Source organism: Triturus cristatus, chromosome 7, assembly GCF_964204655.1.
Source record: "Triturus cristatus chromosome 7, aTriCri1.1, whole genome shotgun sequence".
Classification (NCBI taxonomy): Eukaryota; Metazoa; Chordata; class Amphibia; order Caudata; family Salamandridae; genus Triturus; species Triturus cristatus.
The window spans coordinates 1,793,289,988-1,793,315,766 of record NC_140590.1 but is presented as its reverse complement, the minus strand read 5'-3'; positions in this window follow the sequence as shown (position 1 = coordinate 1,793,315,766).

Genomic DNA, 25,779 nt, shown 5'->3' with positions numbered 1-25,779 from the left:
CACGTCTGGGCATACCCATACCACTTAGGGTGAAAAGCATTACAACAAACAAATGATGGACGGAATGCTGACAATGCAGACATTCTCCCCCAGTCAAGAGATCTGGGTTAAATAAATCGTTCTTTTGCCCACTACGCCACCCCAGTTCAGAAATGGCCATATGCAAATCAGTCTTGACCCTGTGCCTCATGGGAACAGTCCAGCCCGAACTGCCAAGCCATGTCTTCCCTGAACTGGAATCAAGCATCCTGGGACCGGTTTCTGGCTATCAGCCGTCATCAGCCAGGATAGCTTGACTCCAGTGGCGTAGTGAGCATGGACCCACGTCTGGGCATACCCATCCCACTTAGGGCGAAAAGCATTACAACAAACAAATGATGGACGGAATGCTGACAATGCAGACATTCTCCCCCAGTCAAGAGATCTGGGTTAAATCCATCGTTCTTTTGCCCACTACGCCACCCCAGTTCAGAAATGGCCATATGCAAATCAGTTTTGACGCTGTGCCTCATGGGAACAGTCCAGCCCGAACTGCCAAGCCATGTCTTCCCTGGACCGGAATCAAGCCTCCTAGGACCGGTTGCTGGCTATCAGCCGCCCTAGGATGGCTGATAGGTCCCAGGGTCAGACTGATTTGCATATTTGCCACTGGATTCAAGCAAGCCTGGCTGAAGACGGCTGAAATGCCAGAAACTGGTCCTAGGAAGCTTGTTTCCGGTCCAGGGAAGGCATGGCTTGGCAGTTCGGGCTGGACTGTTCCCATGAGGCACAGGGTCAGACTGATTTGCATATGGCGATGTCTGAACTGGGGTGGCAGAGTGGGCTAAAGAACGGTGATGGATCAAACCCAGATCTGTTGACTGGGTGTGAGTGTTTGATTGGTTCTGATGCACCGTCCATCACCACCCCCTTTTGTACCGCTTTGTTCGCCATAAGTTGGCAGGGTATGCTCAGACGTGAGTCCCTTGCTCACTTTGCCACTGGTTTCAAGCAAGCCTGGCTGAAGACGGCTGAAATGCCAAAAACCGGTCCTAGGAAGCTTGTTTCCGGTCCAGGGAAGGCATGGCTTGGCAGTTCGGGCTGGACTGTTCCCATGAGGCACAGCGTCAGACTGATTTGCATATGGCCATGTCTGAACTGGGGTGGCAGAGTGGGCTAAAGCACGGTGATGGATCAAACCCAGATCTGTTGACTGGGTGTGAGTGTTTGATTGGTTCTGATGCACCGTCCATCACCACCCCCTTTTGTACCGCTTTGTTTGCCGTAAGTTGGCAGGGTATGCTCAGACGTGAGTCCCTTGCTCACTTTGCCACTGGATTCAAGCAAGCCTGGCTGAAGATGGCTGAAATGCCAGAAACCGGTCCTGGGAAGCTTGTTTCCGGTCCAGGGAAGGCATGGCTTGGCAATTCAGGCTGGACTGTTCCCATGAGGCACAGGGTCAGACTGATTTGCATATGGCCATGTCTGAACTGGGGTGGCAGAGTGGGCTAAAGAACGGTGATGGATCAAACCCAGATCTGTTGACTGGGTGTGAGTGTTTGATTGGTTCTGATGCACCGTCCATCACCACCCCCTTTTGTACCGCTTTGTTTGCCATAAGTTGGCAGGGTATGCTCAGACGTGAGTCCCTTGCTCACTTTGCCACTGGATTCAAGCAAGCCTGGCTGAAGACGGCTGAAATGCCAGAAACCGGTCTTAGGAAGCTTGTTTCCGGTCCAGGGAAGGCATGGCTTGGCAGTTTGGGTTGGACTGTTCCCATGAGGCACAGGGTCAGACTGATTTGCATATGGCCATGTCTGAGCTGGGGTGGCAGAGTGTGCTAAAGAACGGTGATGGATCAAACCCAGATCTGTTGACTGGGTGTGAGTGTTTGATTGGTTCTGATGCACCGTCCATCACCACCCCCTTTTGTACCGCTGTGTTTGAAATGTGCCAGCCTGTTCCCCCAAAGTGTAAAGGTGGTTTCTTGTGCACTTCCTTGGGAGACAACTGTCATGCAGGCACATTATTGCCCTTCACAATAATCAAAGTGAAGCATCAAAACTATTGGGACATGTTGACCAGTGTAGTGAGTGCCAATGTACAAGACTTCTTGAATGACAACTTAAAACATGCCAACTGTCACATGGCCATCTGTACCATGATGAAAAAAGTTGGCAACACATCTGACACACTACCTGTCATGTGGATTGGCACACATGTCCAGACACAGGACAATGCATTAGCTAATGGCCCTGAAATAGTGTTGGAATAAGGAGCACCTGCACTGAGGAGACACCCTGATAGGACCGAAGAATGTCCACACAGATGTCAGCACACACAGACCAAACCACATAGCATCGGGAGCACACACCGGTGCCAATAATGGATGAGCTGGAAACATGTATAGTAACTTTTGACACATGCTGCAAAGCACAAACATGACACCCTGCACAACATGTCTGGGTCACTGCACGTTGAGTGTCAGTCCAGACAATTAGCACACACAGGTCAGACCTGGCAAGGAGACATAAGGTTTTGACAAGTATGCCTTTCCTGCACAAACCCCCATACATGAGACTATGTGATTGAAACAGAGCAAGTAGTTACACCTCTCAATCTGGGTTTACTAAAAGGGAAATCAAGAACTCCTAAATGTACTCAACATCACCTCGTGAGGCTGACCACACATATATCTGTGACAAACAACCATCAACTGATAGTTGTACATAAACACACAGGCACTGCCCAGTGTGAGTATGCACAAGCCTAATGGGGTCACCCTGTACAGTGGACACATGTAGCACAATTTACGGAAATTGAAATTAGGGCAGGGAACAATGCCACAGAGGCCAAACTATGCTGAACACACAGAGACTGGCCACAGTGTGTGGTGCCACACATGATTCCTAGGATAAGGTGTCTCATGGGACAGTAGTGGGCACACTGCTCCATGGTCCTGGAATGATCTGACTGTAACTGAAGCAACCGTCCCGGCCCTATGCATATCTCCCACTCATGCACATCATGTCTGAGGCCACTACATTTATCATGCATGCTGCAAGGGTGTGTATTTAAAACCTCACACTCCTATGTGGAGCCCCAGGACAGTGCCAACAATTAGGGACCCCCAAATGAGTGGACAGGACAGGGCACAGGCAAGGTACCAACACATGTCACAGACCACCCCCACACATGATGCAGAAAGCATTGTGCACCGTGATGACCTTGCAACCTAGATGACCATGTGCAATAGTGATTACACACAGACCAGGGAACACATGTCAAGGAGGGGAAGGGAGGAAGAACAGCAGCGGTTGACTAGGGGGAACAGGATATGCACTGCACATATAAACCCTGGCAGTGTATCCATGCGACTGAGCACTTCCAAAAGCTTGTGACACACAACAGACACACATGTACCTACCCCCTTGCTGCTGCTGCTTCTCCTGTAACCACCTATCCATGTCAGGGAAGACCACCGCCAGGACACGCTTCATTTGGTGGGTCAGGCGCCGGCGCCCGCCGTGTTTTCGTGCTGGAGAGTCCCCCAGCAGGACCCGGGCGATCCTCCTGGTCCAGCACTGGATGTCCTGCCAGCGTTTCCTCACCTGTGCCAGGCGCCGACTGCGACCCTCCACGGAGATCACACCCCTGACGGCCCGCTTCCATATCTTCCCCTTCTCGTAGGTGGTTACCTTTGAGGATGACAAAGTAAGAATAGATCACTACACCTGCACCATGTCACAGAGACACACATTAGAACATCTTTGATTTGCTGAACAGGGCATAGCATGCTGCAAACTAATAGCACCTTCGTCATAGGGAATTTCGCCTCTGTGTAAGCCCCAATGCACTACATGGCATTGAAAGTACACAGGTGGCATGAGGGGTGCAACACACTCCCTGCTCATGGCACACACTGTACATCACAAGCCACACAAGGCTGATGGACAGCACCTCCAAGCAGTCACATGCCCCAGGCCACTGACCCAACCTCAGCAGAGTACACAGACACACACAGGCACAGATAAATCACCTGCAAGTGGCAACAGTGGATACAATCATCACTCTGCACATGTGCCACTTGCCTGGGGGTTGTCACAGGCGTGGGGCTAGCCCAGCTAGTCAGACACACAGCACGGCTTACTTCTTACATCAGATGGGTTGAGCAGTTGCCTCCTCCATGCAGCTGCGGTGCAACACTCCACATAGACACTCACCCACATGACAAGGAACATTCACACACATCAATGTCCAGGGGGCGTACACATCATTTGGTCACTCTCACCACAGCTCCAATAAACTCACACTCATCTGTGGGTACAGTCACCTGTCACACCAGGGGAACACTGAATCACCTCAGGACTATAGAACAAGAATGGCCAAGAGGAGTAGCCATGCTGAATGTGCCATGCACCATGCAGTGAATGTCACAGTAAGCACAATGCAAGTGAGGAGGGCACACATGAACCACATCATGCTCTGCATGACAGACCTAAGCCATTCCCCCCCACGGGCCCCACTCTAAACAACATTGTATGTCTGTCACACCTGGACACAATGCCAGAAGTGCCAGTCACAAAAAGAAGGGGCACAGTCAAAGGTAGCGGAGTCAGCACTCACCTGCACCCCTGGTCTACCATACAGGCTGGGGAACTGTGGGAGGATGACGTCCAGCAATGCCTCATTATCCTCCTGGGTGAAAGGCTGGACCCTCTCCACAGTCCTTGACATGGTGCCAGAGGAAGCCAAACAGCAGCAGTGGTATCGATGAAAGGTTGTGCAGGCAAGTGCCCTCTCATGGGTTCTGGCTGACTTATATCTGCCTTGCTGGGCTATTTCCTTTACAGGAGTATCAAGTGATTGGTCAGACTCATTTGCATCCTACGTTTCCTCCAATCCCTTTGAACATACACCAGTGACAGCATTAGCATATTTTCAAATTTGCAGCATCATGTCAAGTCAACAACCGCTTTGCAACAATGTATAAGCTGGCCAACTGCTTTTTCCAGGCCACATGATGGAAAAATGTGATCTTTAAACTGGGTATCCAGGACAACCAGCATGCATTTAGGCCCTAATACTTGTCCCCTATGTGTCCCCATTGTAATTTTCAAATACCCACACCGGTACGGTGAGTTTCACACGTAACCCTAGGGCACCACTACTCTAGTGATACGGGGCGGCTTCAGTGGTACCAGTTCTGCCCGAAGGTCGTGAGGAACCCCACAAGAAAATTCTGGAGGTTTCGCGAGCCACATTAAGCGAACCCTGTATGTCGAAAGTGGTCGAAGGTCTTTTGCAGCGCGGTTACTCCTTCCTGATGGCTACTGATGACCGCTGCCCTGACTACCGCCCTGCCTTGGCCCTTTCTTTGGTGATGTATGGTAAGGCGAGACGATAGACGGGCCTCTATTGGTGTGAGAAGACGTCCTTAGTTAAGTATCTTCGTGGGTCGCGCCCACAATTGTTTTTCTTTGTTTTCTTAGTATTTGTGGTCCTTAGATTCGACTATTGCAATAGCCGAAGCCGAGGGTAAGTGCATTTGTGCTGCGTAAACTGAGTTTTTACCCCCTTGAAGTTTGTGAACAGTCCGGTGATATCACAAGATGCCTGGTCTGACTAAGTTTGGAGAATTTTGTTGCTTTGGTTGTAATAGGGATTCCCGACTTGAGGACTCTTGTCCAATTCCTTCGGTAGGAACTCCCACATATGAGCTCTATTCAAAACATGGTATTGGCCCCATCGCCTTTAGCGAGACATGGACACAAAGAAAGATGGTGTTCTAAAATGGCCTTTGGCGTAAGGAAGCCAAACAGAAAGAAATTAAGCAAGCAAAATGAGATAGGAAAGCACAGGGTATGACAATTATACAGGCTGCCCAACAATTCACAGATGATGAAATTGATAATGCGACTGAAATTTCAGAGAGACAGCATCTCATGGCGATTGATAAATGCTATCCGGTGTTGCCTGTTTCCCCTTCCAATAATAAGAAATAAATAGAAGAAGATCCCCTAATGTCCCATTTATTGAGGTTGCCTCCGCCCTATGCACAAAGTGCCAATGCACCCCAAATGTTACAGCCTGTTCAGCCACCAGCGGTACCTCCGCCTGTTCCGGCTCTTCCGCATTTGCCTCCTCCAGTATTACCGCCCTTGCCGGTTTTACCATTAACTTCGACTTCCTTGCCCTCATCTCCTGATCTTAGATCTCCTTTGCCTTCTGCTCCTCCTGTAATTATCGGTTCTCCTCCTGTTAGTTCTCCTAATAATTTGTCTCCAATTTTTATGTCTAATTCTCCATCTGTGCGTAAGCGTCTCACAGACACTGTCACTGGTATTTTATCTCCTTTCTTTGAAGCTTTAAATATGTCTCCGGCTTTTGCTCGAAGACAGTCTCGTAGTCAGTTTCCAGATTTTGAAGAACGAGAAAGATTAGACTCTCTTGCACGTAAATGGGTCAAAAAGGGTCCTCAATACAGTGTGCTTGATATTGTGCCTACATTCTCACAATGGAATGCGCCTACACAAAGATATGTTTTTAATGCAATGTGCGATAATCTCATTAAAGAATGGGAAGATGTAAATTCGAGTCCGATCCCACAAGTTTGAAGTACTGGGTATTTTAGACCCAGCGGTGCAGGGGCACACACCCTATGACTTCTGGGTTCACCCTGTTCCAGACCAACAGAAACACAGAGTCTTCTGGGTGAAGTCAAAGATAGATTATTGGCTGCAGACCAATTGCAGGTATCCTAGAAGTACAACAGCGTGTATGTTCTCAGGAGACTGCTGAAGATCATAGAAACAGACTTCATCTTAAATACGCTTTTTCCTGCCTCAAGCATACATTCCTAGGTTTTATGATACGGTAATAAACAAGTGTACGTTTCAAAGAAAAAGGCAGAGTCATGATGACCATCCCACATTCCAGTTCGGCCAGCCCACAATGATTTACACAGTAAGGTTCAGATCCCACATTCGATATCAATAGGCCCCAATAAAACACGGGCAGCTCCTGTTGATAGAAACAAGTCATAAAGCAGGAACAGTCAGGTGTGAAAGAGATTAGCCGGGGGCTCGTGTAGAATGAAAGGGTTTTATGATGGGTCAAGCCCTGATGCTAATCACAGGTGGATGGAGGAAGGGGAGCTCGTGAGACCAGTTTGACCTGGGGCAGCAGAGCCAGCTGCCCAGGTCACAGAGAAGTCAAAGGAAAGCACATGTACTGTGAGGCCCGTTTTTGCTCCATTATAGCCTATGTGAGGGCAATGATAAGATGGCCACCGCTTCCAAAATGGAACCCGCGAAGTAACGTAAGACAACGTGTACACAGTGCATTCATAGCTAAAACGACATATAAAGCACTCGTACATACCGCATTAACCATTTGCGGTTTGCTAATACCAGGATAGACAGGGGTAGGGCCCTGTCCCCTACGCGGTCCCAGAGATTAAAGTACGACAAACCCTCCTTTTGCCCTTACATAGGCAATCACTATACTCATCTCAATCCGAGTCTAGGTCAATGTTCACGAAGTCATGGAGATGTTGCTGTAGCATCATCCTATTACTTAGCTCGTCCCTCGATACAGGTTTCCTTACACATAAGGTAGCACAGAGGCCACATATTGCAGGAGCACACTGTATGCACAGACAGAACAGGAAAAGAATGGCTAAGATCATTCCAATGACCATCAGAACTTTCCAACCCCAGGCAGATATCAATTCCCAGAACCACCCCACCAGTGACCAATCTCCTTTATCCACGTGTATGGATTCAGATATTTTATGGAGTTTGGAGATGGCTTGATAGACTGTTGGAGCGTTATCTGGTATGAAAATGCAACAACTGGATTGGATAACCTTACATACCCCACCGCGGTCTGCAAGAATAACGTCTAGAACCATGCGGTTCTGCAAAGTCATAAGGCGATCCGCTTGGAGCTCAGCTGTCAGATTACCAAGGGCACCAGCCGTTACATTAACAGTGGATTCAACCACACATGTCAGTTGTCTCAGGTTCCTACTATTCACCATAGGTCCCCAAAACGGCAGGAAACCCAAGAAGAAGTCTCCCGCTTCCTGACCGGCAGTATCCTCCTTACTGATCACACCTCTCACAACTCTGGTCTTGTGATAATCAGAGGCAGCAGTAAAAGTTGGCGGTAGCAAGTTCGCAATATAACATGTGCCCGAGAAATCAGGGGGCAACCATGTATATGCTCGGTCATTGCAGATGAAATATGTGCCCTTGGCAGCCAAAAACGCAGGGGAAAACTGTGACGGGAAAGTGTACGTTTCAGTACAGTCACTTCTCCCCAGTTGAGCTCTAGGATTCTGACAATTACCCTGTAAGCAGAACCGACCCATGTGGGGTACGACCCAGATTGGAGATGAGATTTTTCGCTGTCTTTCACCCAGACTAATACTATACCCCGTCGCGTTCCACCCTACATAAGCTCTCAGCTCTTCTTTGGGAATGGATGAGTATGCATCAATATCCCTACTCATATCAGCAATTCCTCTCACTAAGGCTTTATTATTTGTACCAGGTCTGATGGAACGCGGTTGTCTCGGGGAGTAAGCATCTAGAGCATAGAGGAACATAGTTTGGAATGCTCATGACAATCCATTGTAACTAAATGGCAGCACCAAATAGGGAATACCCTTGTTAATGGTATGTGGCATTAACCCGCACACCCAGCAATTGGTGGTATTCATTACAAGTTGGTGCTGGTGCAAGAGCTGGATAAACGAGTTATTTACAAACTCTGATCGTCTGGTCTGTTCGTGCTCAGGCAAAGGGTGAAAAGAGTGAGAGGAGGCAGTAGAAAGAGGTATAGGCTGGACAGTGGGCGCAATGGTCTTTTGAGAGGAGAAAAACACAAATCCTACGATGAACATTATTATACTACACAGTGTAAATAGGCACAAAAATACAAAACATTTACTTTTTACAATTCTACACATCCTTGCTTTAAAGTTCATTTCCTCAACCGGTCTCTCCATCTTAAAAAACTCCATCCTCTAATTGGGCCGCTCGCGGCGGATGAGTTTCTTCTGCTGAGGAGTACGCCTGTTAGTCCAGGGAAACGCCCTAGACCAACCAGAACCGTTGACCTAACGTCTTTGGCCTGTACCCCAAAGTCTTGGCACCGCGACCCTACGGCTGAACCCGGATGGTGGTTCGAAAAACAAAAATCAAGAAAGTCCTTCAGATGGGAGAGCTAAAATGTCAAAACGGAAATAGTAAGGAAATCTTTATTTGTCCATGGGCCCTGGTCTCAAATTATAGCGGAGACGGCCAGGTGCTGTTTGGTCTTGGAACAAAAGTTCAGGCTCTGTGGTGTCCAGTCGATTTGATGGTTGCACAGCTTCCTGCAGAATATCGCTGTTCTCCTGGTCTGAAGTTGTGTCTCTTATGCGTGCGTCACTGAATGGTACAAAACGAGGTACAGTGTCTGTCTCAGAGTCGGCGATACCCTCCTGGACCCACTGGTCGTATGGCAGAGGCAAGGGGACTACTTTGCAGTGGGTGCCATGGATCCAGTGTTTCTTCCCCTTTACTCGCACTGCTGATCTTGTTGATAAAAGCACAAGGTGAGGGCCGATCCAGCGAGGCTCGTCGTTGCTCTTGCGCTGGAAATTTCGGACCAGCACCCACGTACCAGGGTTGATAGGGTGTCCAGGAGTTTCAGAAGCTTGAGGAAGAGTATCATGTACCTGTTGGTGCAAAACACGCAGTTTAACAGTCAAATCATACAGGTAATCGAGTAATACTGGATGCTCAATCTCACTAAATTTCGTAGGCCTCGGTACACCCCATACATTGGCCTGGCGGCCAAAAACCACTTCATAGGGAATAAGTCCCACTCGTGAGTGTACGGTCATTCTGGTGGACAGGAGTGCTGGAGGCAGAGCGTCAGGCCATTTAAGACCGGTGCTCGCCTGGATTTTGGCCAGCTTGAGCTTTAAGGCTCCATTGTAGCGTTCTACCAATCCAGCTGATTGGGGGTGATTTGCAGCGTGGAACTTTTGCTGGATGCCTAAACCTTCACATACATTCTTCATCACTTTACCCACAAACTCACTTCCATTATCACACCACACCATTCTTGGCATTCCAAACCTAGGGAAGAACTCTTTCACAAGGGCTTTGGCTGTGGATAGGGCAGTGTTATCTTTCAGAGGATAAGCCTATATCCATTTCGAGAAAGCACAAACAACCACCAATACATATTTCAGGTTGTTGCATCTTTCCATGTGAATAAAGTCCAGCTGCAAAACTTCGAATGGACATGATGGGGGTGCAAAGTGACCAGCTGGAGTTGGGGTTCCCCCTCCAGGGTTGTACTTCAAACATACCATGCAATTCTTCACCACATTTTCTGCACACTTGGGAATTCCAGCATTCTGCCATACTGGAGCCAACAACTTACAAATTCCTTTCGTACTGATATGTGCCATTCCATGTGCCATTGTAACTACTGGAAGCACATATGCGTCAGGTAACAACCATCGCCTATGTTCTGTCAGATCAATCCAACAACCATTCTCATCCAACTTACCCATACTTTCTCTCCACTTCCTTAATTCCTTCTCTGTGGCCTCAGCTTGAAGCGACTTCACACTCTCTATCGTGTTTTCACACATTCCAGCATCATTAACCCATCTTGCGGGGCCTGCCACATACATTCTGGTCTTTACATTCTGTGCTGTTTCCTTTGCGATCTCATCAGCAAACGCATTCCCACGTCCAACATCATCTGTGATTTTCCTGTGCGCACTGCATTTCATGATCGCAACTTGCAACGGTAGGGTCAGTGACTCAAGGAGATCATTCACCAACTTGCCATTCTGAATTTTAGCTCCATGCGACGTCAGGAACCCACGCTCTTTACACAAACGCCCAAAATTATGAGCCACGCCGAAGGCGTACTGGCTATCTGTGTAAATATTCACTCTCATTCCTTCAGACAACACGCATGCTCTCGTGAGGGCGATTAATTCCGCTGCTTGGGCCGAATTATGTGGCACTCGTGCGGTTTCTACAACTGTGTGTAAAGTCGTGATAGCATATGCAGCAGTCGTATCACCATTAGGGAGCTTGAAACACGAACCATCCACCCATAAAGTACTATCACACTCAGTCAGGGGAGTATCTTTTAGATCTACTCTCCCTTTCGTCTCTTCTTCCGTTCTGAACAGACAGTCATGGTGCTCACTCTCATCTAGGTCTGCTGGAATTGGCAATAACGTAGCTGGATTCAGCGTATTGCATCTCTTTATGTGTATGTGATTTGCTAACAGTGTGAGCTCATAGCCTGATAATCGCGCACTAGTCAAGTGTTGTGTCTTGGTCCTATTTAATAATGTGTCTACAGCATGTGGAACCATAACAATCAATGTGTTGTCCATTACCAAACCAGCAGATTGTCGGATAGACATAGCTGCAGCAGCTGTCGCTCTCAGACAGCTCGGCAATGCCCTCGCTACAGGGTCCAAGGTTGATGAAAAATATGCGCACGGGCGCGGTCTGTCGCTAAAAGGCTGTGTTAACACTGACAACGCACATCCATCTTTCTCGTGAACATACAATGTAAAAGGCTTACTGTAGTCAGGGGTACCCAACACAGGAGCTGAACACAATGTATTGCGCAATTCCACAAAACTTTTCTGGCACTCTTCAGACCATGGGATGGGATTCGGTGTGTCTTTGCATGTTAATGCTAACAAAGGTTTTGCCAACAAGGAAAAGTTTGGGATCCAATGCCTACAGTATGAGGTAATGCCCAAGAAGGCGCGCACTTCTCTCTGCGTTCTTGGCACACTCAACTGTGCAATGGCTTGAATTCTTTCTGGGGTCAGTTTCCTTCCCTCCTTCGATAAGAGATGACCTAAGTAGGTCACTACTTGTCGACAATATTGCAGCTTCGAGAGAGACACTTTATGATGGAAAGCAGATAAATGGCGCAATAATGACAATGTGGCTTCTTTGCAGATCTTTTCAGTATCCGCGGCGATTAGTAAATCGTCCACGTATTGAATCAGGATAGCGCCACTAGGTAAAACAAGTGCATCAAGCTGCGCTTTCAAAGCTTGGCTATATATGGATGGACTCTCACAGTAGCCCTGGGGAGCGTGTTTGAAGCGGAAGCTTCGGCCTCCTAAACTAAAGCCAAAAATGTCTCTGCTCTCTTCTGCAATTGGGATGCTAAAGAAAGCATTCTTTAAATCGATCACTGAAAACCATGCAGCAGAGGCTGGAATCATCGTTAACAAGGCAGTTATATCAGGGACAACTGGAAACTGTGGCACAACAATCTTATTAACCTCTCTAAGATCAATCACAAATCTGTAAACAGGTGGCTGTGAAGGGTCCGTTCGTTTTAAGACAGGTAAGATCGGACTATTGCAAACGTTGCCCCTTGTCTCTTCAATTACACCCTTATTAATCAGGTCGCCGACAATGTCTAACAATGCTTTCTGGCCTTCATTAGAGATCTTGTACTGGGGAATACGTGGCAGTCTGACATTAGCCTTTAAAGTTACCACGTATGGCGGTATCTCCAAGAGACCCACATCATTGGGACCAGTAGCCCAAAGGACATCCGGAAGGGATGACAATTCCGGCGGCATTGTATTTTTAGACAAGTACATCGGGGAAATCACTTTCCTATCTAATGTAAGTTGTACTCCTGATGGTGAACAATACAGGGTAGCATGTAATCTTTTCAACAAATCCAATCCTAGCAAATTCTCACCACAACCTGTTGTCAGAATCAAGGGTGCTTTCAGCTCGCAAGGCCCAATAGAAAGTGACATGGGACTAGAAATCGGGTTCCTAACCGGGGCGACAGAAAAACATACTGAAACATTTATATCGCCAGACAAAGGTGCGCCAGGGAGTTTTGAATGCATGATTGAACTCTTTGCAGCACCCGTGTCTAGCAGAAAGGGCTCCGTTACATTTGCTGTAGTCACCTCAACATACGGTCCACTCTGATCCACTGGCACTGAAACAACTCCCTCTCTCTGTCTACGGCTGTCCTAGTAATCATTATTTCCTGCATCGCCGTCCTCTGGATAATAATCATTATTATAATACTGAGCTGTATTACCAGTTGTGTTAGCTTGCTGGTCAAAACTATTGATGGTATTTTGAGGCGGCAGAGGACGCGCGTTCTGGGGAGCATTTCCACGCCCTCTGCCTCTTGGAGCTTTCTGACCACCCCTACCTCTTGCGCCATACACATTACCGTTCCGCTGCATTAATTTAGGTCAACTATATTTAAAATGACCTTCCTCTTTGCAGTATGAACATTGGTTGGGACCTACAGGGACATGTGGTTGATAATACCCATTCATTTGCTGATTGTTCTGAAATTGTTGGGGTTGGTGATAGACACCTTGGGGTTGCCTATAATTATTCTGACCTCCACGCGGCGGATAGGCCTGCTGTAAAAGGACCTTTGTCTTTAATTCCTTCGTTTTCTTTTCTGTTCTATCTTTCTCGTCTTTATCTCTGTTTTCATAATACTGCGCAGTAGCCAGTATTTGCGCTGAAGAAGAAACAGCCCAAGAACTTTCTGAATATTTTAACTTTTTACACAGGTCAGGAAGTAAATTCTGCTCAAACTTATCCACAAATAACCGTTGGCCACCCTCAGTACTCATATCTTGCCCACTGTGGTCAATAAACGTTTCCTCAAACCTGGTAAAGAAGTCTGACACTGTCTCATCTTTCTTCTGCTTGCATGCAGATAGCTTGTCCCAATTTACGCGCATCGCGGGCATTATTGTCTTCATATACGTGATGATTCTACCAGGCAGTTCTGCTATTAAAGGCTCAGGTTTCGCGCCACCAGTTTGTCTAGCATCAGCGGCAATAATGTTAGCCCATGTGTCCCCTAGTTCTGCAGCATGATCCGTATTACGTATGGATCCCCACAAAGGCTGTGGAACCACATTCCCAAACAGCATATCTACGTCAGCCAGATTCATTACACAAGATTCTGCAGTTTGTGACAACTCCTTATAATAACCAGTAGGGTTTTTACGGGGATCCGGCAATGTCTGCTTGAGTGCTAACACCTCAGATCTTTTCCATGGAACATGTACCCAAATACGCTGGAAATGTGCTACGACAGGTGGAACGGCATATGGATCAGCGGGTCTCCACACTGGGGGAACCTCACGCATCGGATATTGGCGTGCTTTTACCCTCTTCCCCACAGGGACATCAGGTTCAAACAACGACTGTTGACAATCATCATTCCTGAAGGACAATACAACCGCAACTGCTTTATCTACCTCGTGATCCACAATTATACCAGTTCCAAAATCAAACCTCACTCTACACAACTCCTGCGGGCTCGGGTCTTTACCACTATCCTCCAATTCCTCACAGAGAATTTCGCACATTTTCTCAAAGACATATCTCTGTTTTGGGGCATCCCACTGATGGAAAACATTGACAACTGATTCCACATCATACAGTGAAGGGAAAACAATCCACCTACGCGCCATGCGGTCTATTACCTTTTTCTCATCTGGGTTAGGCAACTGACTACGCAATTGCTTACGCTGTAAACCAGGAGTCGCACTGGATGACTCAAAGAGAGGCGACATTAACGTAGTAACCACATTAGCTAAGCGCTGTCGCGCTGAAGGAGAAGCTGAAGTGGAAACAGGGGGAAAAACAGAGGGGAGAAAAGAGGATGCAGAAACAGGTACCGGAGTGGTGCAAGGAAGAGTGTCAGGGGAGGCAGCTGTTGAATTAGACAAAGTCGCAGGAAGTGCGGGGGCAGTCGGAAACACAACTGGCGGCCCTTGAGAGGGCTGCGCTATGTGGATAAGAGCCGGCTGCGCAGCAGCTGGCGGTAGCGGCAAGGCTTGCAGTATATTGACTGGAGGTGGCATATTCACAAGCTGGGGAGGTGCCGTGGCATTTTGAACATACGGGGGTGGTGAACTCAACACATGCGACATCAGGGGATCTTTCTCCTTTTCTTTGGACTCATTCTGCTTAGAGTGTGGTAAAGCTGGGTAACATTTGTCGATCCCTAACTTACGCTGTCTGTGCAATTGCTCATTCATCTGCTCCTCCTCATTGTCTTTAAATTGTACAGCTGCTTGCATTACTGTCATACCTCTCTCTCTTTTATTCTACTTCGCTAGCTTAATTTCCTTCTGTTTGGCCTCCTTTCGCCATAAGCGGAAAGAATCAAACATCGCCGGCCGGGCTTTCTTTTTGAACAATTTAATTTCCAAATTATCTAAAATATCGGTATCGAAACTACCATTTTGGGGCCATTTTAAAACACCGTCTTTTCTGGTGTAGTGGATCCATACTTCGTTATATGCAACGGGGCCTACGCCATGTTTTACATAGAGCTCATAAGTTGGAGTTCCAACCGGAGGAACCGGACATGATTCCTCTAGCTGGAAATCTCTTCCACAACCCAAACAGAACAATCTACCAAATATTCTAGAACCAGGCATCTTCGCTCACTAGTCTAGATCTAAACGTCAAAGGATTATCGATTACGATAGTCTCGTTAATACACGAGTCCTCTGGCTTTGGCGTTTGCAAACTCCAAATTCCCAAATCAAAACGATCCAGAGGGATACCAAAACAAATGGGAGACGCTCCACTTATACTTAACTGAATATTGCTGATCGATGGCGTCACCAGAAGACTCTCTCGATTGTTTTCGCTCTCTCAAACTCGTCAAGGGTCCAAAACAGGTCGACTAATCAGGGCAGCAGTCCTTCGTAGCCGTCGGGACGCGGAGAACCTTGCAGAAAAGACTTTCGGACCACGTCGACATGCAGGGGTCGATGAAGTTGCGGCCTTCCTCCGGAATTTCCACACGAAGCTCCTCACGAACCTCTGGCTTGGACTGCTACTGCTGAAATCGTCCCGAGTTGGGCTCCAAACTGAAGTACTGGGTATTTTAGACCCAGCAGTGCAGGGGCACACACACTATGACTTCTGGGTTCACCCTGTTCCAGACCTACAGAAACACAGAGTCTTCTGGGTGAAGTCAAAGATAGTTTATTGGCTGCAGACCAATTGCAGGTATCCTAGAAGTACAACAGCGTGTATGTTCTCAGGAGACTGCTGAAAATTATAGAAACAGACTTCATCTTAAATACGCTTTTTCCTGCCTCAAGCATACATTCCTAGGTTTTATGATACGGTAATAAACAAGTGTACGTTTCAAAGAAAAAGGCAGAGTCATGATGACCATCCCACATTCCAGTTCGGCCAGCCCACAATGATTTACACAGTAAGGTTCAGATCCCACATTCGATATCAATAGGCCCCAATAAAACACGGGCAGCTCCTGTTGATAGAAACAAGTCATAAAGCAGGAACAGTCAGGTGTGAAAGAGATTAGCCGGGGGCTCGTGTAGAATGAAAGGGTTTTATGATGGGTCAAGCCCTGATGCTAATCACAGGTGGACGGAGGAAGGGGAGCTCGTGAGACCAGTTTGACCTGGGGCAGCAGAGCCAGCTGCCCAGGTCACAGAGAAGTCAAAGGAAAGCACATGTACTGTGAGGCCCGTTTTTGCTCCATTATAGCCTATGTGAGGGCAATGATAAGATGGCCACCGCTTCCAAAATGGAACCCGCGAAGTAACGTAAGACAACGTGTACACAGTGCATTCATAGCTAAAACGACATATAAAGCACTCGTACATACCGCATTAACCATTTGCGGTTTGCTAATACCAGGATAGACAGGGGTAGGGCCCTGTCCCCTACGCGGTCCCAGAGATTAAAGTACGACAAGATCTGTTAGATATTCAGACTGATTTTGATAAAGGACTTGTTGTGGGTTCTAAGGTTGAAAAAGCTGTAAGGACACTTATTTCTTATAGATCCTTATTGTTCTCTCAGGCTTTCCTTGAATCTGATCCGTCGGTTAAGCTAACACTGAAAAATTATCCCATGAGAGAGGTTCCTCCAGTATGGAAGGAAGAGGTTGCAGCAGTAGGTGCTAATCCTCTTATTCTTGCTCATTTTCAACGTATATGGGTACATGTTCAATGGAAACGATCTGAAGTTTTGGCTCTTAAGCAGACTCTACCGGATCCTCGTAAGAACCCTGCAGGTTATTACAAAGAATTATCACAGACAGTTGATGCTTGCATCATGAACCTAGCTGATATCGATATGTTGATGGGAACTGTAGTCCCACAGACAATATGGGCTAAGATTCGTAAAGAGGATCACGCGCAGGAATGAGGTGCTACCTGGGATGTTATAACTGCCACAGATAGAGACCAAGTGGGTGGTGCAAAGCCTGACGCTTTGATTTCGGAACTCCCTGGTAGGATTATTACATTAATGAAAACTATGATGCCCGCTTTGAGAGTAAACTGGGATAAATTAGCAGCATGCAAACAAAAGAAAGGTGAAAGTGTCTCTGATTTCTTCACTCGTTTCGAGGAGACATTTATTGATCACAGTGGTCAAGATATGGCTACCAAGGGTGGACAGCGATTATTTGTGGACAAATTTGTATTTAATTTGCTTCCCGAGTTGTCACACAAATTGAAAGATTCTGAAAGTTCATGGGCTGTTTCTTCTTCTGCCCAGATATTGGCTACTGCACAATATTATGAAAATAGAGATAAAGAAGAAAAAGAAAAGCAAGAGAAAAAGACGAAAGAATTAAAAACGAAGGTTCTCTTGCAACAAGCCTATCCTCCACGTTATGCTCAGCCTCAATTTCAACAGCCTCCGCAGTCTCAGAGGATGTATCAAAAACCTGAGCCATACATTCCGCGACCTTTGTTAGCACCTAATCAATGTGCCTATTGTAGAGAGGAAGGTCATTTTAAGAATAGTTGTCCGGTTCTATTGCAGCGCAATGGAGCATTATCTGCTCCACGAGGTCGTGCTGGCCTCCAGTTAGCAAACAGAGGTAGAGGTCGGGGTGTGTTGACTCAAGAACAGCATGCCCTTCCTTCTCCTAATTTCATGAACTACTTTGACCAGCAAAATGTTAGGTCTACTCAGTATTACAATGAAGACCATTATATTGAAAACGGGAATGAAAGTCTTCATGCCAACTAGGACAGCCATGGACAAAGTAAGGGAGTTGTGTCGATTCCAGTAGATCAGAATAGACCTTATGTTAACGTTACTACAATGGGTGTTTCAGAGCCATTTCTTCTAGATACTGGGGCGATGAGAAGTTCTATCATTCATTCGAAACTCCCTGGGGCACCTTTGTCTGGCTTAACAAATGTTTCTGTAGGATTTTCTGGCGCCCCTGTTCGCAATCCAGTTTCTTGCCCTTTGCCTATTTCAATTGGTCCTTACGATTTGGAAGCTACACTTCTGTTAACGAATGGTTGTGGTGAGTATCTGTTGGGTCTAGACCTATTGAAAATAATGCATGCTATGATATATTGTTCTCCTTCTGGTGTACATCTTACTTTAGGACAGAAACTGATCTCTCCAATGTATTTGCCCAAAGATCAGTTTCCACCTGAATTGCTTTCTCTTCCAGCCGCGCTTTGGGCCACGGGTCCGAACGATGTGGGTTGTCTTGAAATTCCACCTTATGTTGTCACTCTTAAGCCCAATGTTGAATTACCGCGCATCCCGCAGTATAGAACTTCTACTGAAGGTAAAAAAGCGCTTTTGGAAATCATTCATGATTTGATTCAGAAGGGTGTGGTTGAAGAAACAAGAGGTAACACATGCAATAGTCCTATTCTTCCTGTTCTTAAACGCACGGATCCTTCTCAGCCTCCTGTATATCGTTTCGTAATTGATCTGCGGGAGGTAAACAAAATTGTTGTACCACAATTTCCTGTTGTTCCAGATATCACTGCTTTGTTGACAATGATACCTTCCACAGCGACTTGGTTCTCTGTCATTGATCTAAAGAATGCCTTCTTTAGTATTCCCATTGCAGAAGAGAGTAGAGACATTTTTGGCTTCTCTCTTGGAGGCCGAAGCTTCCGGTTTAAGCGCACACCTCAGGGCTATTGTGAAAGTCCCTCCATTTACAGCCAAGCTTTAAAATGACATCTTGATACTTTTCATTTGCCGTCTGGGGCAGCTCTTATCCAATACATGGATGACCTGTTGGTCACTGCTGATTCAGAAGATATTTGCAAAAATGTCACTGTTGCATTGTTATGCCATTTGTTTAATCTGAATCATAAGGTTTCACCTTCCAAATTACAATATGTCTGTCGAGAGGTTACCTATTTGGGTCATCTCCTATCAAAGGAGGGACGGCGATTGACACCAGAACGAATTCAGGTGATTACGCAAATGTCTGTGCCATCTACACAAAGGGAGGTACGTGCCTTTCTGGGTATCACCTCTTATTGTAGACAGTGGATCCCTAACTTCTCTCTAATAGCCAAACCTTTGTTGGCACTCACTTTAAAAGATACGCCTCAGCCCCTTCCATGGACAGATGAGTGCCAAAAGAGTTTTACTGACTTATGTACTTCACTGTGTTCTGCTCCTGTATTGGGTACTCCTGATTACAGTAAGCCTTTTACGCTCTATGTTCACGAAAGAGAAGGTTGTGCGTTGTCAGTTTTAACACAGCAATTCGGAGACAAACAGCGGCCATGTGCCTATTTCTCGGCTACGTTAGATCCTGTAGCTAAAGCATTGCCCAATTGTCTCAAAGCGTCAGCAGCAGCACCAATTTCTATTCGACAGTCTGCTGGAATAGTGTTGGATAACACTCTCATTGAACCACATGCAGTGGATACCTTACTAAACAGAACGAAAACGCAGCATCTTACGAGTGCTCGTCAAACTGGATACGAGCTGACGCTTTTGGCTAGTCACGTACACATCAAACGATGTAATACCCAAAATCCGGCTACTCTGTTGCCCCTTCCAGATGAGAAAAGTGTTGAGGAGCAACATGATTGTTTCTTCCGTACTGAGGAAGAGACAAAAGGAAGAATTGATTTGAAAAACACACCGTTAGAGAATCCGGATGGAACTCTATGGGTAGACGGTTCTTGTTTCAAAATGTCAAATGGAGATACAGTTTCAGCCTATGCTGTAACTACCTTGCATACAGTTGTGGAAACAGCACGTATTAGACACAATTCGGCTCAAGCAGCAGAATTGATAGCATTAACGAGAGCATGTGTACTGTCAAAAGGAAAAAGAGTAAACGTGTACACCGACAGCCAATATGCCTTTGGTGTAGCGTTTAATTTTGGGCGTCTTTGGAAGGAAAGGGGTTTCCTCACTTCACATGGCACCAAAATACAACATGGCCAGTTAGTGACTGATCTCCTTGAGTCACTTGTCTTACCCACCCAAATAGCGATTGTGAAGTGTAGTGCACACAAAAAGATTACAGATTATGTTGGCCGAGGAAATGCATTTGCGGACGAAATAGCGAAAAAGACAGCGAGAGATGCAACAAGTCGAATGTATGTGGCGGGTCCTGCGAATTGGGTTAGAGAGAGAGGAATGTATGAGGATACAGTGGAAAGTGTAAAAGCGATTCAGAAAGAGGCTTCAGAGAAAGACAGAGAAAGAGTTGAGCAAGTGGAGAGAAAGTACAGGAATGTTGGATGAGATGGGTTGTTGGGTGGAATTATCTGAACACCAACGTTGGCTGTTACCAGATGCCTATGTACTCCCAGTAGTTACTATGGCACATGGTCCAGCCCACTTAAGTGCAAAAGGTATATGCAAGCTTCTGGCTCCAGTGTGGCAAAACAAACAAATCCCAAAATGCGCAGACAATGTAGTGAAACATTGTATTATTTGTTTAATGTACAATCCGGGAAAGGGAACCCCAACTCCAGCGGCTCACTTTGCTCTTCCAACATATCCATTTGAGGTATTACAAATCGATTATATTCATATGGAGCGATGCAATAACCTCAAATACGTTCTGGTGTTCGAGATGGATAGAAGCATACCCTTTAAAAGACAACACAGCCTTATCAACAGCTAAAGTTCTATTAAAAGAGTTCTTCCCCAGGTTTGGTTTGCCGCGCATTGTCTGGAGTGACAATGGCAGCGAATTTGTTGGCCAAGTCATGTAAAAAGTTTGTGCAGGTCTTGGTATCAAGCAAAAGTTCCATGCGGCAAATCATCCACAGTCAGCGGGTTTAGTAGAATGCTACAACGGAACCTTAAAATTAAAACTAGCAAAGGTTCAGGCTAGTACAGGGCTCAATTGGCCCAATGCTTTACCATTGGCTCTACTGTCCACTAGGCCTGGGCGGTAAATTCCGTTCCGTTCGCGGAATTTGCGGAATTTGGGTAATTTCGCGTTCCGCGGAGAACGCAAAATTGCCCAAAAATCTGCGTTCCGCGACTTCGCGAAATTTTCTGCTTGTTCGCGTTCTCAATATGCGTGTTCGCGAGATATTTCACCCCGAGCACGCAAACAGCGATCGCGAACAGGAAAAAAGTATCGCGAACAAGCAATTCCGCGCGTTCGCGGAATTTCTGCGTGTTCGCGGAGATTTTTTACCGTTTCGCGGAGATTTGCGTAACGCGATTACGCGAATTCCGCCCACCCCTACTGTCCACCAGAACTGCAGTACACTCTCGTTTGGGACTGAGCCCTTACGAAGTGGTTTTTGGATGCCCGGCTAATGTATGGGGAGTCCCTCACCCTAAGAAACACTCAGACTTGCCATATCCAATGTTGATTGACTACCTGCATGACCTTACGACTAAATTGCATGTTCTCCATTAATAGGTTCAGAGTGCTCTGCCAGAGGCCTCCACAGACCCAGGTCATTCCATCCGACCAGGTGACTGGGTCTGAACCAAGAATTTCCAAAGGATGAGAAATTTGGAACCCAGGTGGAGAGAGCCCCGAATGGTTTTGCTAACCACGAGAGCAGCAGTCAAATTCTAAGGAAAGAAAACTTGGATTCACGGTGTGCATTGTAAGAAAGTGCCTTTGCCTCTACCTTTCGATCAGTGGATTCGTTGAGGTGTTGGTGACTCCGAGAGTCAGAAGGCTCCACAATTCGTGCCCTTTAGTGATGCACACCTGAATGAGACACTGTCTGAGAAAGAGGCCGACGATATTCTGCAGGAAGCAATACTATCACATCGTCGCTTAGATACGACTAATTCACAAACTTTGTTCTAAGATCAGACCACATCTGGAAAAGAACACTACAATCTAAGACCTAGAACAAAGAACTCTTGAAATTCTCTCTTGTGTAGTATTCTGTCCCGGTTGCAGGGTCACGGTAGGAGTCCTAATTGTGACCTGAGTAGTGGCAATAGACCTGCAGGACTTGCAGTTTCATAGGACGGCAGACAATCATAATTGAGTGATCGAGGAAGATTGGCGTGAGCATCCATTAGAAAGATGGAGACTATACAAAGCAAAAGAGAGAGAAAGGATAAAATAAAGAAAGAATCTTGTAAATTAATGTACAGTCGTTTCAATATAACCTTATGTATTATTATATTATTGTGTATTGCCTTGACGTTTATAGGTTGGATTATTTATGCTCTGCAGCAAAAAGTTGTCTCTCCTTCTTCCTCTTCGTCTTCTTCTACTGTCTCTCCACATCTCTTTCATACCCTTCCTCAACATGAACTCATTAGAAGAACTGAATATTATAACAATTCCTTCGTCCAGCTGTTACATCAGCACCAGTTAGTGGTCAATACGACTGACTGTTGGGTGTGTGGACTTATGCCACATACCACAGAGAAAGGAATGCCATATTTAGTTCTTCCGTTTTCTTATGAGGGTTCTGCTTGGGCTTATTTTGTCATCTTCTCCAATGTCTATCAAAGCAAATTCAGACGATCCGTTAGTTCACGTGTTAGTGATCCAGATTTTAGTCATAGTTCGGTGATTAAGGGAATGGTAGCTATGGCTAAAATCATGGAAAATAGTAAGATCTCCATAGACGAAAGAAAGGCATACACTAACTGGAACGTCACCCAATATATATCTAGCCTTACTGATAAAGTTAAGAAAGGAAAGTCTTCACTGATTTGGACTATACCACATCAGGGAAATTTCTGCTTACAGATAAATGGTCAATCTTCTGACACCATACAAGGAAATAACTGTTCCCACACGTACATTTATTCCTCTCAAAACTCGACTCCTCTAGTGCCATCTCAAGGCACATATTTCATCTGTTATAATAGGGCTTACACATGTTTACCAACGGGTTTCTCCGGTACTTGCTATATAGCTTTCCTTCTTCCCTCTACCTACACTGCTTCCGCGAATCATCATCGAAACAGATACGGCAGAGGGATTATTGATTCGAAAGATACAGCAGGACAAGAGGGAGGAGATTTCCTCAAAATATTTCTTCCCTTCTGGGGTCCAATGGCTAACAGCAGAAATATAAGGCAACTGGTTCGTGTCGTAGAAACTACAATAGACATCACTGTGGGAGCCTTAAGCAATATCACGGAAAAACTACAGGCGGACCGTCTTATGACCTTACAGAATCGAGTTGCCTTAGATTTTGTTCTTGCAGATCGTGGTGGAGTGTGCAAATTGGTCGGGTCTAGTTGCTGTATTTTCATACCTAATGACGCTCCGACAGTATACCAAGCTATCTCCAAGTTGTATATAATCTCTGAGTAGATTCACCAGGACGAAGGAGATTGGTCTTTTACGGAGTGGCTTTGGGGACTACTGTCCAAATGGGGTTGGAAAGCGTTGACATTCCTTGGAATAATTTTGACCATTATTTTCTCTTGTTGCCTTTGTATGCACTGCGGTCCCACCATTTGGGACCTCTGTGCTACTATGTGCATCCCAAAACCCAAACCACAAGTAACAGAAAACATAAGAATGATGTTACAGCAACAGCTCGATGACCTCATGACTATCGACATTGACTCAGATTAGCATGAGTCTATCTTGCCTGAGTACTGGCAAAAGGAGGGTCTGAGGAACTTTAATTTCTGATCGCGATCAAATCGACCCGACATTTTGTGCTCCACCGCCATTTTATGTTGCCATCACTCAGGCAGCACGGCGAACAAAGTCTATTTGATTTTTCTGCAGCTTTGTGTTAAAAACAGCCTTTCTGCCTCTATTTGCAAAGCTGGTGTTAGGACTGGCCGAGTACACTAATCTCCGTCTGGTTTTCTAATCCCCGTCTCAACTATCTGTTGGTTCACACTATTCTTTTCTGACTTTATCTTATCGTCTGGCCTTCACTGTCTTTTGCTAGCATTCTCTTGTTTCACAACTGTCCTCCAACACACACAAACGTATCTCGCCACCTGCAAGTTAGTTATGAATCCGTTAATGAATTCGTTTGAGGGAGGGGTGAGAAACATAGTTGGAGGAGAGGTTTCTTCGAGTCATCTGACACATTTGTTTTCCAATCTCTCCTATTGGTTCTGTCATGTTTTCCAACTTTCCTTATTGGCTCTTTCTTGTATGTTCTGGGAGTGTATTTGGTTAATGTATATGTTACCTATATGGTATATAAGATTGTGCGCCACAGAGTGAAGTAGCAGTCTCCTGAGAACCTACCTTGTGTACTTCTGGGATAACTGTACTAGCTGCAGCTAATAAATCTGATCTTCTAACGCCGACAGAGTGTCCCGTGTCTCTGTGTAGCTGGGCAGGTGAATCCCGGAGATTAAGCCACCGCCAGGCCCAAAAGGGTGTGGTTCTTCAGCATTAATCAATGGTTTCATTTTTACACTTTTATTGTTGCTCAAAAACTGCTAATTAGACAAGGAACTTTGCAGTGCTTTAAACCTGCCTCCTGCGGACCCCCTGGGAATGTGTCACAAACCCCTGGGGGTCCGCGGACCACAGTTTGGGAAACACTGTGTTACGGCATCTCCTGACCCACTTCTTTACATGATGTTTCCATTTGGGGACTCTGGCTATCCCAACATTCCATGGCTGGTGACGCCTCTCCGCAACCCCAGAACAGATGCAGATCTCCGTTACAACAACGCCCATGGGCAGACCAGGCGAGTGATTGAGAGGACATTTTGCCTCCTGAAGAGTCGATTCCGTTGCCTCCACAAGACAGGCGGGTCCCTCCCATATGCACCGGTGAAGGTCTGCAAAATCTTCCTCGTGTGCTGCATGCTGCACAACATGGCAGTGGAGAAAGCTGTGCCACTCATCCTGGATCCCGATGAGCAGGACCATCCACCCGTGGAGGATGACGGCCTTGGTCACGAGGCAAGTGAGGAGGAGGAGGAGGAGGAGGACATCCAGAGTCAGCTCATACGTAACTTCTTCTCATAATGGTGAGTCCCTGTGTCTGAGTGTGCATGCTTGGAGCCTTGTGTGGCATGTGTTGCAGTGTGTGTGTCCAGCTGACTGTATGCTAAGTGACTTTGAGGTGTGTCCTGATGTGTCACTCGAGTGCTGATGTCATTCCACACATTTTAGCTGACACACTCAATTGACAACTAGCATGGTGTCAACCTTATTCATGTACAGTACATGACCATGCATGTGGATGACTATCTTTTTCCTGACTTCTTGTGTGTCTGTCATCCCCAGGTAGTTGTGCATGCTGTGTGCTCGTGGCATCGTTGTGCTCCTGCTATTCCTCATGAGTATTGCAACGTGTGCTGAATCAGCGTTACATGCACGGACATGGTGAAAAGTCTCTTTTGGGTAAGGTTTGCAGCAAGGCATTTTGGGTGTGTTAGTTGTTTGGAATGTGTGGGCACTGCTCCTGTGCAGGTTTGGTTACTATGCATACATGTCGACTCACCATGGGGCACATGACATGTAGCATGACTCACATGAATTGATAGTCACACTTCGTGACAGTCATCTGTT